The 15304-nt window shown below is 41.3% G+C and overlaps 1 protein-coding gene and 1 pseudogene across 2 annotated transcripts in view; one reads left to right on the forward strand and one right to left on the reverse strand.

The window, feature by feature from the left end:
- Positions 1-15304, forward strand: part of SNX25 (sorting nexin 25) — a 131081-nt gene that overhangs the window by 12183 nt on the left and 103594 nt on the right. The gene's annotated exons all lie outside the window — the stretch shown is intronic.
- Positions 14971-15047, reverse strand: LOC115303588 (annotated as a pseudogene).

Consider the following 15304-nt stretch of genomic DNA (forward strand, 5'->3'; position numbering starts at 1 on the left):
CATTTCCTGCCTGTAAGCTGCTGATCAGCTGAATCTTTGCAGCTTCCCACAGTCTCTTTCTCTCTTTCAAAATAAATAAGTGTGAAAAAAACTTACCCCCCACCCCGTGTTTCTACATGTGACCAATCCCTGTATCTCCCCCTCCTTTTTTTTTAAACAATAGATTTATTAAGAAATAATACACAATATAAAGAGCTAGAGGTAGGACAGGCCCCTTGTGGGGAATGTCAAGCCTCCATCACCATTTCTTGTATTTTTTCTGCCCTCTCCTGAGGTGTGTTAACTCTCAGACTAGTGGCCAGATGAGGGTAGCCGTCTCAGGTGCCACAGTCACACCAGATGATATCCGGAGGAAGAAAGTCCCTTTCCGGTACAAGGAAAAAGTTACTACCGATGCCTCTGTCAATCCTCACCCTCACATCTTACTGGCTAGGTTTGGGCAGGTGTCTGTTCCTAAAGAATTGTAGGCAAAGGGACAGGATTTCTGTGATTGACCTGGGTCAACCTTTAGGAAGGAAAGAAGTTATAGGGTCAAAACAGTGAGTATTTCCTAGTCTTCATGACTAGGGCTAACATGCCTTTTTAGCTTGTCTTCCACAGTTTTACTCATTCTTTACTTAAATCTACCTACTGGGGCACCTGGGTGGCTTAGTGTGTTAAGCTTCATTTTGGCTCAGGTCTATCTTAGGGTTTGTGAGAAGGAGCCCCAGTGCAGTGTGCCTGCACTGACAGTGCAGAGCCTGCTTTGGATCCTTTCTCTCCTCTCTCCGCCCCCCTCTTCTCCTTACACTGTCTCTCTCTCAATCTCTCTCTCTCTCTCTCTCAATAAATATTAAAAAAAAAAATCTACCTTCTGTTCCTGAATTTACCCTCGTGTGTGTATGTGTGAGCACCCACATGACAGTGGGAAGGCCACTGCCCCCATTTCTACATGTTCAGTTCTGCTTCTTAAAGGTCCATTTCAATTGTTCTTCTGTTTAGTCAGCTTTACCTGCTCTTTGGTTCTGCCCAGTTCATTGTGGCGAGGAGGGGAAGTCTGGGTTAATTCCAGGGTCTGGCATGGGTGGACAAATGGCTCTAGGAACTAGTTGTGCAGGTTGGGAACAGTGGTGGGTAGTGGGGTTTTGCTGGGTAGACTTTGAGAGGCCTGTGGATATGTTCAGCCTGCAGTTAGGTGTGGAGATCTGCAGTTTGAGGGAGAGGCCAGGATGAAGGGAGTAGATTTGTTGGCGGTTGGGATACAACGTGGTAGTCAAAACTGTAGAGTTGCTGAGACTGCCCAGGACAGCCAGGGAGTCACGGGGCAGGTAGAAGAGGAACCGTCCACTGAGCTGGGAAGGAAAACAGTGCCGAGACAGCGTGCGGGAGAGACCAGCCCAGGGAAGCCAAGGAGAAGCAGGGAGTAAGTGGCAAGTAGTGTCAGGTGTAGCAGTGAGGTACAGAAGGAGGACCGAGAAGTGTCTACTGTGTCGGACAACCGGGAAGGTCTTTGGAGACTTGTGACAGTGGTGTTTAGGGAGCCAAGGATGGATGTGTGAAGAGTGAGCAGCAGGTGAGGAAGGAGAGGCCCTATGTGGACAGCGCTCTCTAGAAGCTTGGCTAAGGAGGAAAGAAGAGTATGCAGCATTTATAGGATTGTGTCTGTGTGTGTGGGGGAGGGCACAGGTTTTTGTTGAGGGGAGAGATGTAAACACATTTCTGGGTTAAAGGGGAAGTTTGAAAAGAAGACAGGAAGGGCCTGGAAGTCTCAGAGCTAGAGAATGATTGATGGAGTGGGGTCTAGGTACACGCACAGCTGGAGGGTTTAGGCTTGAGACTAGTGGGAAAGACTTACAAAGTGGGGGGTAGAGAGAGAACCTCTTAGGAAGTTGGCAGGGAACTGAGATGGTTCAAGCTGGCCCCTACTTTCTCGGTAAGTACGAAGTACAGTTAATTGCTGATGGTTAAGAGGGTGACCTGTGTAGAGGTAATTTTAAGATAGGTGGTAAAAAGTTTCGAGAAAAAATAACTATTGAAGAAAATACCAGGAAAATCATTTATTGAGCCGTCACTATTGTACTGGGCCCTATAGTAAGTACATTCTCATTTAGTCCTCACAGGGACCCCATGAGATGGTTACTGTTAACCCCTTTTTGTGGACCAGGAAACAGTTGTGAAGAGGTTAAGTGACTTGCCAAAGGTGTCAAGTTGGGAACCAGGGACCCAGGCTTTTTCTGACACTGGAACCAGTCTCTCAGACTTTATGCTCTATGGCTGCACAGAGGGAGGAAGCCTAGCAAGGATAAGTGGGCAGACTGCTTTATTTATCTTAGTTTAGTTTTTTTAGATAGGAGCACAGGAGTTGCAATTTTGTTTTTTAATTAAAAAATTTTTTTTTAATTTTTTTAATGTTTTATTTATTTTTGAGACAGAGAGAGACAGAGCATGAGCAGGGAGGGGCAGAGAGAGGGAGACACAGAATCGGAAGCAGGCTCCAGGCTCTGAACTGTCTGTCAGCATAGAGCCCAACGTGGGGCTCGAACTCACGAATGTGAGATCATGACCTGAGCCAAAGTCCGAGGCTTAACCGACTGAGCCACCCAGGTGCCCCTAATTAAAAAATTTTTAAGTTTGTTTATATATTTGACACACACACATACACACACAGAGCACAAGTTGGGCAGGGACAGATAGGGGTGAGGGAGAGAATCCTACAGGTTCTGCACTGCCGGCACAGAGCCCGATTTAGGGCTTGAATTCAGGAACTGTGAGATCTCGACCCAAGCTGAAATCAAGAGGTGACACTCAACTGAGCCACCGGGGCGCCCTGGGCGGATCTTTTTAGAGTTAAGTGCAATTTGTGGGTTGGAGGCCAGGAGAATGTGGTGACACCCGTTGGCATGGTTGTGATATTTTTGTAGGAGGAGCTTTCTGCTCCCTTGGTAGAGCCAAGAAATAGCCAGGCTGTGGGACCGACCAGAGTGCAGGAATCCTGATGGGAGTTGCTCAGGTGCTCTCTGGGGACTGTGGAAGTAGATATACTACTGAACCAGATTAGCAATGTAATATTTTTCTAACTTCGTATGTACTAAATACCTAATCACCAGTTTTTATTTAAAAGCTAACCAGTAAATAATAGTATTATGGTATTTCAGGACAGCAATGGAATATTAAGAAAAAAACAGTGATTGCTTTTGTTACTAAAGGACTCTGAAAAAGCAGTTCTGTGTGACTCCTATTTGTTGAGTTACATAAAAGCCTTGAAGCAGAGGCAACCACTGTGACTCCTTTATCATTTGTGTCGAGTGGCTTCAGTGAGAACTCTGATGAAATGAGAAGAATTCTTGTAACATACTTAAAATATGTATGAACTTAAGTTCTTCTGAAATGATCTCTTGGGTTGACTATATACTGTATTCTTCCATGCCCTCGGCTGAAGATCAAAATGTAGAGAAGATACCAGAATAAGGAAGAATATTAGAATTCTTAGAATTCTTAGAATTAATATTCCTAATATTAGAATTCCTACTTCCTCAGTGCTATGGCTAGCCTAACTTAACCTCTTTAAAACTGCTTCCTGATCCATAAAATGGACATAACACTAACTATTTTGTGGGATCACTGAGGATTCAATGAGAATGTGCTTAGCATATGGCCCAGTGCAACATTATGGGCTCAATAAATGTTTTTGCTATTATTTTCTCCAAGAATTTTTTCCCCCAAACCTTTTGCCACCTCTTTTACATGACGATAATCTTCCATCAAGAATAGATTAAGGCCCTTGAGCACAGAGAATGTAATTTATTTACCTTTGTCTCTGTGGTAGCCAACTAAGTGGCAGACACACGGAGTCCTCAGTAAATGATAGACGATTGAATAAATGGATGAATGGAAATGTGATTCATATCATGGAAGCCTTTGATTTCCCTCATGGACTCAAAATTACAATGGAGGCCAGGAGCAAAATGGTTATAGAATTTTTATTACATGAATGTTTTCAGGAATGCACAAAGCTGATGTCAGTTTTCAGTTGCCCTTCCTGAGCTAATTTGCTTTTCCTCATTCTCCTCCTTCCACCCCTAGTGTCTGTTCTACACTTGCCAATTTAGGCACACTGCTGTCTCCCTCTGTACTTTCATTCTTTCTTTTTTTCCTTAATAGTTTATTGCCAAGTTGGTTTCCATGTAACACCCAGTGCTCTTTCCCACAAGTGCCCCCCTCCATGACCACTACCCCCCTTTCCCTTTCTCCCTCCCTCTTTAGCCCTCAGTTTGTTTTCAGTATTCAAGAGTTTCTCATGATTTGCCTCCCTCCATCTCCCTAACTCCCCCCATTTCCCCTTCCTATGGTCCCCTGTTAGGTTTCTCCTGTTAGACCTATGAGTGACAATGTATGGTATCTGCCCCCATCTGCCTGACTTATTTTGCTTAGCATGGCACCCTCCAGTTCCATCCACTTTGCTACAAATGACCAGATTTCATCTTCTTGATCGATTCATCAGGTGATGGATATTTAGGCTCTTTCCATGATTTGGCTATTGTTGACAGTGCTGCTATGAACATTGGGGTACATGTGCCCCTGTGCATCAGCATTTCTGTATCCGTTGGGTAAATCCCTAGCAGTGCTATTGCTGGGTCATAGGGGAGTTCAATGGATAGTTTTTGAGGAACCTCCACACTGCTTTCCAGAGTGGCTGCACCAGTTTACATTCCCACTAACCGTGTAAGAGGGTGCCCATCTCTCCACACCCTCGCCAGCATCTGTAGTCTCTTGATTTGTTCATTTTAGCCACTCTGACTGGTGTGAGGTGGTATCTCAATGTGGTTTTGATTTGTATTTCCCTGATGATGGGTGACGCTGAGCATCGTTTCAAATGTCTGTTGGCCATCTGGATGTCCTCTTTGGAGAAGTGTCTGTTCAAGTCTCCTGCCCATTTCTTCACTGGGTTATTTGTTTTTTGGGTGTGGAGTTTGGTGGGTTCCTTGTAGATTTTGGATACTAGCCCTTTATCTGATATGTCATTTGCAACTATCTTTTCCCATTCTGTCGGTTGCCTATTAGTTTTCTTGATTGTTTCCTTTGCAGTGCAGAAGCTTTTTATTTTGATGAGGTCCCAAGATTTCATTTTTGCTTTCATTTCCCTTGCCTTTGGGGATATATTGATTAGGAAATTGCTGCGATTGAGGCCAAGGAGGTTGTTTCCTACTTTCTCCTCTACGGTTTTGATGGTTTCCTGTCTCACATTCAGGTCCTTCATCCGTTTTGAGTTTATTTTTGTGTATGGTATAAGAAAGTGGTCTAGTTTAATTCCTTTGCATGTTGCTGTCCAGTTCTCCCAGCACCACCTGCTAAAGAGGCAGTCTTTTTTCCATTGGATACTCTTTCCTGCTTTGTCAAAAATTAATTGGCCATACATTTGTGGGCCCAGTTCTGGGTTCTCCGTTCTCTTCACTGGTCCATGTGTCTGTTTTTGTGCCATGTCACAGGTATTTTTAAGGTCCCTAGTCTTTGTATCAATAGCTCCTCTGTTGACTTCCATGCTTTTTTCAAGTCCAGCGATTAATTTTATGACATTTGTTCTAAAAAATGTTCAGTTATGTTACTTGTGTCTGTTTTGAGCAGTTCTGTGGCTGTGATTTCTTCCTGGAATTTCTTTAGAGGAGAGTTCTTTCGATTCATCATTTTGGCTAGCTTTCTATCACCTGTCAGTTTTAGAAGCTCATTCAGTTCTGTGTGTCTGTTAGTATTGTTCTATAAAAGGAGGCTCATTGACTGTCTAGTGCCTGTCATTTCAGGAAGTGTTCTTTTAATGGTGTTTCTCGGTTTTTCTTGTTACGCCTCTGATTATTTTATTTCCCCACTCAGTGATATTTGGGATTCTCCACTTTGTATACTTTGGCTTCTTTCTTGAAGTAGCCCTGAAAAGGAAAACAGACAAGCACATAGAAAACAAAAGACCACAAATGCACAGACAAATCAAATAAAGAAGCAAACCAATAGGGGAAAGAAAACAAGAACAGAAAAGAAAGGAAAGGAAAAGAAAAAAGAAGAAGGAGGGAGGCACAGAAACAGCCAAAGACAAAGTACAATCTGAGAGGATAAAACCTGTGGAGGGGAGAGATAAGAATGCAATAAAGGAAAATATATCTGGATGGCAGGAATTGACCTAATCACGGCAGTGCATAAGTGTTGGCCTTTCCCAGACTCCAGGGGGGAAAAGGAAAAAAAAAAAGTAAAAGGGAAATAGAAAAAAGATAAGGAAAAAATTTTTTCAAAAAAGAAAAAAAACTTTTTTTGTTTTTTTAAAGAAAAGGGCAGCTCTTTAGAGTGGACGGGTGAGGTTCAGTGTACATAGGCCGGGTCTCATGAGCTGTTCTCTGAGGCCCCACCTGAGTGGTTTCGGGGAGAAGAATGGCGGAGTCCCAAGCCCTGCCCTTCTCAGACCATGCGTTGCACGCCACTCTTTTGAGTCCGATCTCCCTGTGCCGTGCGTGGGCCAGATTGCTTTGTTTTTCTAAGCTCCATCACGTTTCCAAGTCCTAGTCCATGCACTTTAATGCTGCAGCCTTAGAAGAAATTTTTTCCCCGTAGGCAGGCGGCTTTCTAACAGGGATTAAGTAAGGGGACTGGGGAGCCTGGAGTCGGCGAGCTCCGAGCCCAGGGGAGAACAAGCCCGCTGAGTGGGGGTGACGAATTCCTCTCCCTACAGCCAGTGGCTATGTTTGGGGTGTTTGTGTCTCTCAGTTCAGGGCCGAGGTCTCTCCCTCTCCATAGACCACTCTGTGAGCGTTTTCAGTCTCTCTCTCTTCCCCTTTGCTCTCTGTCGCTCTGCACAGCCATTCCGAGCATGACCCTTCATGGCCCTGTGCCGCCTCTGTACACAGGGCCGGATGTGGGCAGGCACAACCTTTCTGGGTGCTCTCTCTCCCAGCTCTGCTTTGGGCCGGAGCTCCCTCCCCTCAGAGCCTCCAGTCCTAGTACCCACCCATTCAGGCATGCATGAGGCTGTCATCTGTAAGGACTGTATGTGTGCACCTCCCATTCTTGCAGACCAGAGTATTGTGGCTTTAGTCCTTAGTTTGATAGTTGTGAGCAGGCAGAGATTACAGAGCTCCCTACTTCTCTCCAATCTTGCCGCCCTCCCCATACTTTCAAGTGCATGTTACTATTTGTTTCCAAACCCATGTCTGATTTGAAATATACCTAAATTTCTCCTATAATCAAGTGATGTGTGTTTTCTAAGGCTCTTCATATTTGAGTCCTTGACATTACAAATGAAACACATTTCCCTTCCCATTAGTCAGTTTCTTCCAACCCACCTCTGTTGATCAATTAATAGAGAACTATTCATTTTTCTCCTGGAAAGCAGTTTTTTAACCATGAAATCTTCTTGTGTCAGTAAGACCTGAAAGCATGAAAGTCATAATACTAATCATATGTAATAGAACTATAATCATTTTTTGGGAAGGAAATTATCATTGTAAAAAAATTAGACTATGACTCTTGGAACCATAATAAGAACCTCTATTTGTAAACTGCTTTGTAATTTTAAAGCCCTGTTCCTGTGTTATCTTTCTTGAAATGCAGCATAATCCTTTAATATAAATAGAGCAAAAGTTATTTAAATTGAATTGAATCTCAGAGAGGTGAATATGTTTACTATAATTCAGCAAGAAAATGGCAAAGAACCAACTACAGCCTACTTTTCTGGGTCTTAATTTAATGTTCTCGCCACTATAATGTCATATGCTTTTCCCATGGTAATAATAGGGGGATTGTGCTCCAGTATAAAGCACATTTGAATTTCCTGTTTGTTCAGAGAATAGGTCTGATTTCATACTCTTTCATGGGATCTAGTCTCTGATCTATCCCAGCTGAAGAATATCTTTCATTATGGAAATAAAAACAGAACCTTGATTCCTATATTTGATGCATGCAGGGTTGGCCTTTAGCCTAAACACAATACTTTGATAAATGGTGTAATAAACTACGGGAGCTACTGATGATCTAATCTAGTAACAGTCATCTCTTGCCAAGTTCATTTTAGGTAGAATCACGACAGGGATTTATATTTCTGGAGGCCAAGTTGGCTTCACTGCCCAAGTATTGCTGAGGCTAGAGAAGGCCCTGACTTGCTCCTGCCTCTGTGTCCATTACTCATTTTCCTATCTGAATGTACCCTGCAGTATCGGGCTTTCTAGGCCCATAGTTTAGGGTTGGCTGAAGAGACTGGAAAGGGATTGTTCCAGTTCAGCTTTGCAGATTTTGTGCTTTAGAGCATCCCCTACGCCTTCCTACCATGCCCCATTCAATTCCTTCACTTTCTTCTTAGCTGATTAGATGCCATGAAGCACAAAATTCTTGAGGTACACAGTCATTTGAATGAACTCGAGTCCAAATTCAACTATATATTTAATAGACACTTAGTAGATTTTTAGAATGCTTCTGGTGGCCCTACACTTAGATCAATAGCATAGAAATGAAAATATTTTTTCATTTAAAAGAGGAAGTTTGGCACCTAGGTGGCTCAGTAGGTTAAGCGTCCAACTTGGGCTCAGGTCATGATCTCATGGTCCATGCAATCAAGCCCCATATCAGGCTCTGTGCTGACAGCTCAGAGCCTTGAGGTTGCTTTGGATTCTGTGTCTCCCTCTCTCTGACTCTGCCCCTCCCCCACATACTCTGTCTCTCAAAAATTTTAAAAAAGGAAAAAAATGAATGGTGGAGATAAAGCAAATGAACAGTAATAAAAGAATAGTTACATTGTGGTAGAAGTCAATCAAAACAATATATTCCGAATCTTATTTCATAAAAGATGCTCATAATACTAAGTATGAAAAGCCAGCTGCAGGGGCACCTGAGTGGCTCAGTTGGTTAAGCTTCCAACTTTGCCTCATGTCATGATCTCAGGGTTTGTGTGTTCAAGCCCTGCATTGGGCTCTGTGCCAACAGCTCAGAGCCTGGAGTCTGCTTCGAACTCTGTGTCTCCCTCTTTGCTCCTTGCCTGCTCATATGCTCTCTCTCAAAAATTAAAAATAATAAAAACATTTAAAATCTTAAAAAATTAAAAATAAAAGAAAAGCAGAGCTTTGTGAATACTGTTATCTTAATTTCTTTTAAAAAGTAAGAAAATAATAAAAGATTCAATAATAATCTGAATTATTGTGTTACCAGGCACTATTGTAAGTGCTTGATGTGTATTAACGCATTTAATGCTTTATCAACCAGAAGAGGTAGGTACTATTGTTATCTTTATCTTAGAGATGAAGAAATTGAGGTACAGAAAAATAGGTTCAGTTCCCAAAGTTACATAGTAAGTGTTGGAATCACTGGCTGAGAGAAAATACCCCAAAATGTCAATAATGATTATTTCTGGATTAATGGTGTTATGGGTCAGCTTAATTCTTTATAAAGTAGAACGTGTCTCTGCTCTTGATATTATTGGAAATAGCATTTTAAAAAGAAAGCTTGTTTGGAATCTAGGGAAAAAAAACAATAAGAGAACATTTATAGGTTTGAATGTCAAAGAAACTTTTTTTCTTATATTTGAAGTAGAAATTATACTTGATTTTTTTTTAAGTTTGTTTATTTTGAGAAACAGAGCAGAGACGGGACAGAGAGAGACAGACAGACAGACAGGGAGAGAAAGAGAATCCCAGGCAGGCTTCCTACTGTCAGCGCACAGCCCGAGTACAGGTTCGAACTCACAATCTGTGAGATCATGACCTGAGCCAAAACCAAGAGATGGACACTCAACCGAGTAAGCCACCCAGATGCCCCAAAATTATACTTGATTAAGAGGGGAAGATAGATGTGAATACCACCACTTTCTATCAGTACAATCTCCCCAAGTGATAACCTCTCAATACATGTGTTTGACAGTTTTCTTTTATCAATAAAGAAATAAGGCCTTTTTTAGTTCATGATTAAACATTGTAAAGTACAATCCATGAAACTGGCTTCTGATCAAACCGGGTTTTGTTAGAACATTGAAATACTTCACCAGCAATAGAAAGTGTAGATGTAGAACATCTCCAGGAAAATGGAGTGGAGATGTAGAACATGTACACCTCCTCCCTGTAAAGTGTAGCTTCAAAGGCAAAAATACTTGAAACAATGTGTTTTATTATCTTGGGTCTTATTTTCTGGTTACTTAACTTTTCAGCCCTTCTTTCTTGCATTTATTCCCACCATTTCTTTCCTTTAGGAAAACCAACCAGCTAGCCATCCAGCCCAGCCCACTGATTAGCCTCAATTTTGTTGAAAGTTGTTAACATTTTGAGTTTTATCAGTGATAATAGCTCTATTTGCTGCTAGGTGCCAGGCACTTTGTTGATAAATGCTTTTTGTGAGCCAGCACTTACAGAGTAGAGGCCCATGGTTTGAATGTGGCTCACGGTTTGGCTCAAACAGTGTAAACCCACAGTGTTGGGAATGAAATTGGATTACTTGTAGATAACATCTGAAATTTTTGATTTCTGTTTCTTTGTAAAAGAAAGTTGGAACATCTAGCAGGTACAGCTGTGGGCACCCCCTTAACTTACTTACATTTACCGGGCTCCTGCTGTGCCTTTTCATTTTGGGACCCCTGATGTTCGTTGTTTAATCCTCTGAGGTATTCTAAGTCCTCTTAAGCTAGAGAGGGAAGTGGCTGGATCAAGGATCTGCCATTAGTAAAAAGCACCATTGGACTTGAGAGCCCGTGTTCTTTCTATTCTGCGCTGCCCTTGTAACTGTTATGTGGCTGTTCAGCTACCACGGTGGGCATGGCATTTATTACTCATGTCACAATCTTCTGTCAGTGTCTTAGTCAAATGAGATGATTTTTCAATTATTTTAGTCCTTTTCTATCTTCCTGAGATAGGCTTTCAAGTTTCTTAGTCTCTTATCTTCTGAGGAGGGCTCTGTGTGATTCTTGCACTTCTTTGGTTTTGTTGGAGACATTATTTTCTGAGTCTGAGGCAGAATATGATTGGCTTAAAAGGAGCCATGGTTGTGAGAATAACATAGTTTGAGAATGAGAATATTAGTCACAGGATCCCAGTACTTGTCAGATGCTGGGAATACTTGGTAAGAGTCTGTCATGTGACAGCCCCAAGTGGTTAATGGTGGTGATCAGGGCTTTGTGTTTGTTTTCCTAAGATAAATCACATTATAAGAAATGACACCCATCAGTCTTTCAACTTGGTGCAACTGTTTTTCTTTTGAACATAGACCAAAATACATTAAACAATTTTTTTTCACTGTGTAAGCATATACTGAAGGAGAGTAGCATTTGTTTATTTAAGGAGTGCAGGTAATGGGCACGAAAGTAGTTCCAAGTCCTGGGCTGGCTGTCAGGACAGCCCATCTGTGTTCCCACAGGAAACAGCACAGTAAGCAATGTCATGCTTCTAAACAATGGACAGTGAGGTACATGTCTTGGCTGAATTCCAGGTGCTTCCTGGTTGTTGAGTTGCTAATGATGTCAGAGTGCCCAGGTTTCTCTGCATGGGTTTCCTCTGGATGGTGCTTCCTCAAGAGAGGGAGTCTTTATCTCCAACACAGACAATTTGAGTATATTTTGGCTATAGACTAAAAGCTGATATTTCAGGAGTGAATAGAAAGCTGATATGTATCCAGCAAAGGGTTTTTGATATGGTATCTGCTCATTGATGCTGGAGCATTTAGTTACATATATTAGAGAAAAGCTTTCTGGTTTTGCTCTTTTTTGGAAAGCATTTCTAAAATTAGCAGTTCTATGTTGAGACGTCATTTTTCTCTCCAGAGAACTCACTGATGAAAAATGACCTCATGTTAGTTTTAAGCTAGATTTAAATCTTAAAACGAAGTCGGAATTCGTTTGTTTTAATTAAATAAAAAAACACGAGGTATATATTTTTTACATGACAGAGATAGAGATACTGGTTAACCAAAAGCTTTTATGAGTTAATAGTGTGATATGGAGTCTAAAAACTTTAGTGAGAGCTGAGTAGTCAGACTACATTCAAAAGTCCTAATTTCTGGATTTGAAATCTTACCGAAATTTTCTATCACTCTTTGTTACAGTGGGAAGAGTACAGATATTTTTATTTCCTCTTGCCTAATACTGTCATTTTAGGAAAGGGATTGTCAGGAAGAGGTAGGCTTTCCTGTGCCAGTGCAGATGGGGCAAGTTAGCATTTGCCTTAAAGAACAAGACTTTTGGGGAAGTCTCTGCCATGTGGAGTTTTTTTTCCTACCCTATAAATAGAAGGAAAATGAAGACAATTTTGGCTCAACTGCCCTGAGCCACAGGAATTTATTCAAATTTTGCATTTGTTGCAGCTAGCTAGCTTTCTCCCCTTCCGCTGCTCCCTTCTTCCCTTTCCCTCCTTTCTTTTCCTTCTTTTCTTTCTCTATGTTGGGGTAAAGATGAATAAATCCCATCTTTGTGATAAAAGCAATAGCCTATGTGTGGTAGTGACCAACTTATACTCTGTGTGGTCATTTAGACATGAGATTCTGGCTCCATAAATGCTAAATGCTAAATCCTAAAAAAGGAATTTTCATGCATGATTTCCTTGTTATTTTGAGCCCATGAATTTTTTTTTTTTTTTTTTTTTTTTTTTTAGTCTTCCTGTTACTTAGAGATTCTTCATCAGGCTGTGGGGATGGCATAGGGATGATGAACTTTTTTCTTTCCTGTAGGGGCCAGTGACTCCAGGGGGCTGACGTGTGGGGACATCCAAAACCCCAGACTGGAAAAACAGATTGAAAACCTAATAGAGCTTTTACTTAAAGAGCCAAAATAGAGAACATACTCTCATAAGCTTTTTAGGTTGAAGACCATAAAGGACTTAGATACAGTCAGTAGTTACAGACATTTGTTTATGTACGTATTACATCTAAGTATGAAGCAGAAAGAGAAAAGTATGTAGACAGATGGCAAGAAGTAGTAAAGCCATAACTAGGAAGACGAAAAACAGTAAAAGGTTAAGAATGAAAACATTAAGTTTTTGGGGCGCCTGGGTGGCTCAGCGTCTGACTTTGGCTCAGGTTATGATCTTGCGGTCCATGTCAGGCTTTGTGCTGACAGCTCCGAGTCTGGAGCCTGCTTCCGATTCTGTATCTCCGTTTCTGTCTACCCCTCCCCCGCTCATGCTCTGTCTCTCTCTGTCTCTCAAAAATGAATAAATGTTTAAAAAAATTTTTTAAAAAGGAAGACATTAAGTGTTGGAGGAATTTGTGAAGATAGGTAAGCACAGAATATGCTTAAATCTTATGTGCTGCCTGTCAGTCACATTCATAACTGCTTCTCCTCCCAGCCCTTACAGGCAGTTTCTATTTTAAGAACCCAAAATTGGGACCATCTCGAATAAGTGTGGTTTGGCTATGGTTTCTCATCCAACTAGTATTATGTACTAAAACTACCATATCTAGATTTGGGAAGCCAGAAGCTTGAGAAATTATTAAAATGATTTATTAGAATAGCACTGTAAAAGTGTTCAAAACAACTGTCTAAAAAGTGGGTACATTTTTAAATATCTGGTGTTTTAGGAATTCCTAAAATTTGGGGTGCCTGGGTGGCTCAGTTGGTTAAGCATCTGCCTCTTGGTTTCAGCTGAGGTCATGATCTCACAGTTCCTGGGTTTGAGCCCTGTTTCAGGCCCTTTGCTGCTAGTGCAGAGCCTGTTTCGGATTCTCACTCTTTTCCTTTCTCTTTGCCCCTTCCCTACCCTTCTGACTCTCCCCACCCTCATGTGGGTGCACATGCACATTCTCTGTCAAAATAAACAAACTTAAAAATTGCTAGGATTCTGAAATTCCTCTCATTCCTCAATTTTTCTCACAAATGAAATTTAAAAGTTAAAATATACTTACCTTTAATATTATAGCAAGCTACTGAGAGACTAAAAAGTAGTTCTAAGTGGTTGAGTGTCTTTTATGCAATAATGACTTTTGTCTATAGGTAATGAGTAAGTTTTTTTTGGCGGGCAGGGGGACTCCTTGGGAGAGTGTTGAATGTTGTAGCATAAAAGGATTCTTTTATTTCAGGAGTACAACACATTCATATTAAGACTTTTAAAAGTATTTCAACTAAGGAATCTTAAGACTATGGGTTTTTGTTTTTAATAACAAAAAAATGGGTGACACTTTGGTACTCCTACCCATGTGGATGGATAGTATGGAACTAAGCTAAGGACTAGAAATTCTCCATTCTAGGTTGGGTGGCCCGGAGCCGTGGGTTTATTGCAGTTGTGTTGAGGTGACCCTGCCTGGAGAAGAGAGTTGTTTCCTCACGCCTGGTTGTCCCTGGAGCATGCTAGTGATGCCAGCCATTTGTATGTCATTAGTGATGTGGCAAAGCTAGTCAAGCACGGGTAATACTTCCACGGCACGGAGAAGTATCCTACATTTTGTTAATATTACTCAGTTTCTTTTTATCCTCCAAAACCAATAAGTGGGCCCAATCACCTAATACATGTTTTTGATCACTTTGGTATGTGACCAGTTAAAACAGTTTCTTCTTGAAATAGTCTTACTAGCCAGATAATAGGATTTTAAGTTTTTACATTGTTCCTTCTGCCCCCCCTTTTTTTGCCAAGTAGTATGTTTTGTACAATTAAAAAATATTTTTAAAAATTTTTTTATTTATCATTGAGAGACAGAGAGAGACAGAGCATGATCATAGGAGGGGCAGAGAGAAGGGGAGACACAGAATCTGAAGCAGGCTCCAGGCTCTGAGCTGTCAGCACAGAGCCCAACATGGGGCTTCAGGCCACAAACTGTGAGATCATGACCTGGGTCGAAGCCGGACGCTTAACTGACTGAGCCACCCAGGCGCCCCTTGTACAATTAAAAATTTTAAAACTTACTGTCACACGGACATATATGGAGCAGGAAGTTAAAATCTTATGCCCTTGCCTACAAGAAATTACTTTTAATAGTTTGGTGTATATATACTCCAAACATTTCCCATCATGGAAAACTTCATGAAGGTATATGTATCCCTTATTCATTCTTTTTTTTTTTTTAATGGAATGTTTTGCAGATTTGCATGTCATCATTGCAAAGGGGCCATGCTAATCTTCTCTGTATTGTTGAAGCCAGTTCTTTGTTTTTAATGGCTGCATTATATTCTCAAATATGGGTGTACCTCACTTTAACTCTATTGATATACACTTGGATTTTTTCTTTTTCTTAAAAAGATTTTTTTTTTTACATTAATTCGTTTTTGGGAGACAGACCAAGAGCAGGGGAGGGGCAGAGAACGAGGGAGACAACAGAATTTGAAGCACGCTCCAGGCTCTTAGCTGTCAGCAGAGAGCTGGACGCAGGGCTCAAACCCATGAACCATAAGATC

The sequence above is a fragment of the Suricata suricatta genome, chromosome 1 (genome assembly GCF_006229205.1).
Source record: "Suricata suricatta isolate VVHF042 chromosome 1, meerkat_22Aug2017_6uvM2_HiC, whole genome shotgun sequence".
Taxonomy (NCBI): domain Eukaryota; kingdom Metazoa; phylum Chordata; class Mammalia; order Carnivora; family Herpestidae; genus Suricata; species Suricata suricatta.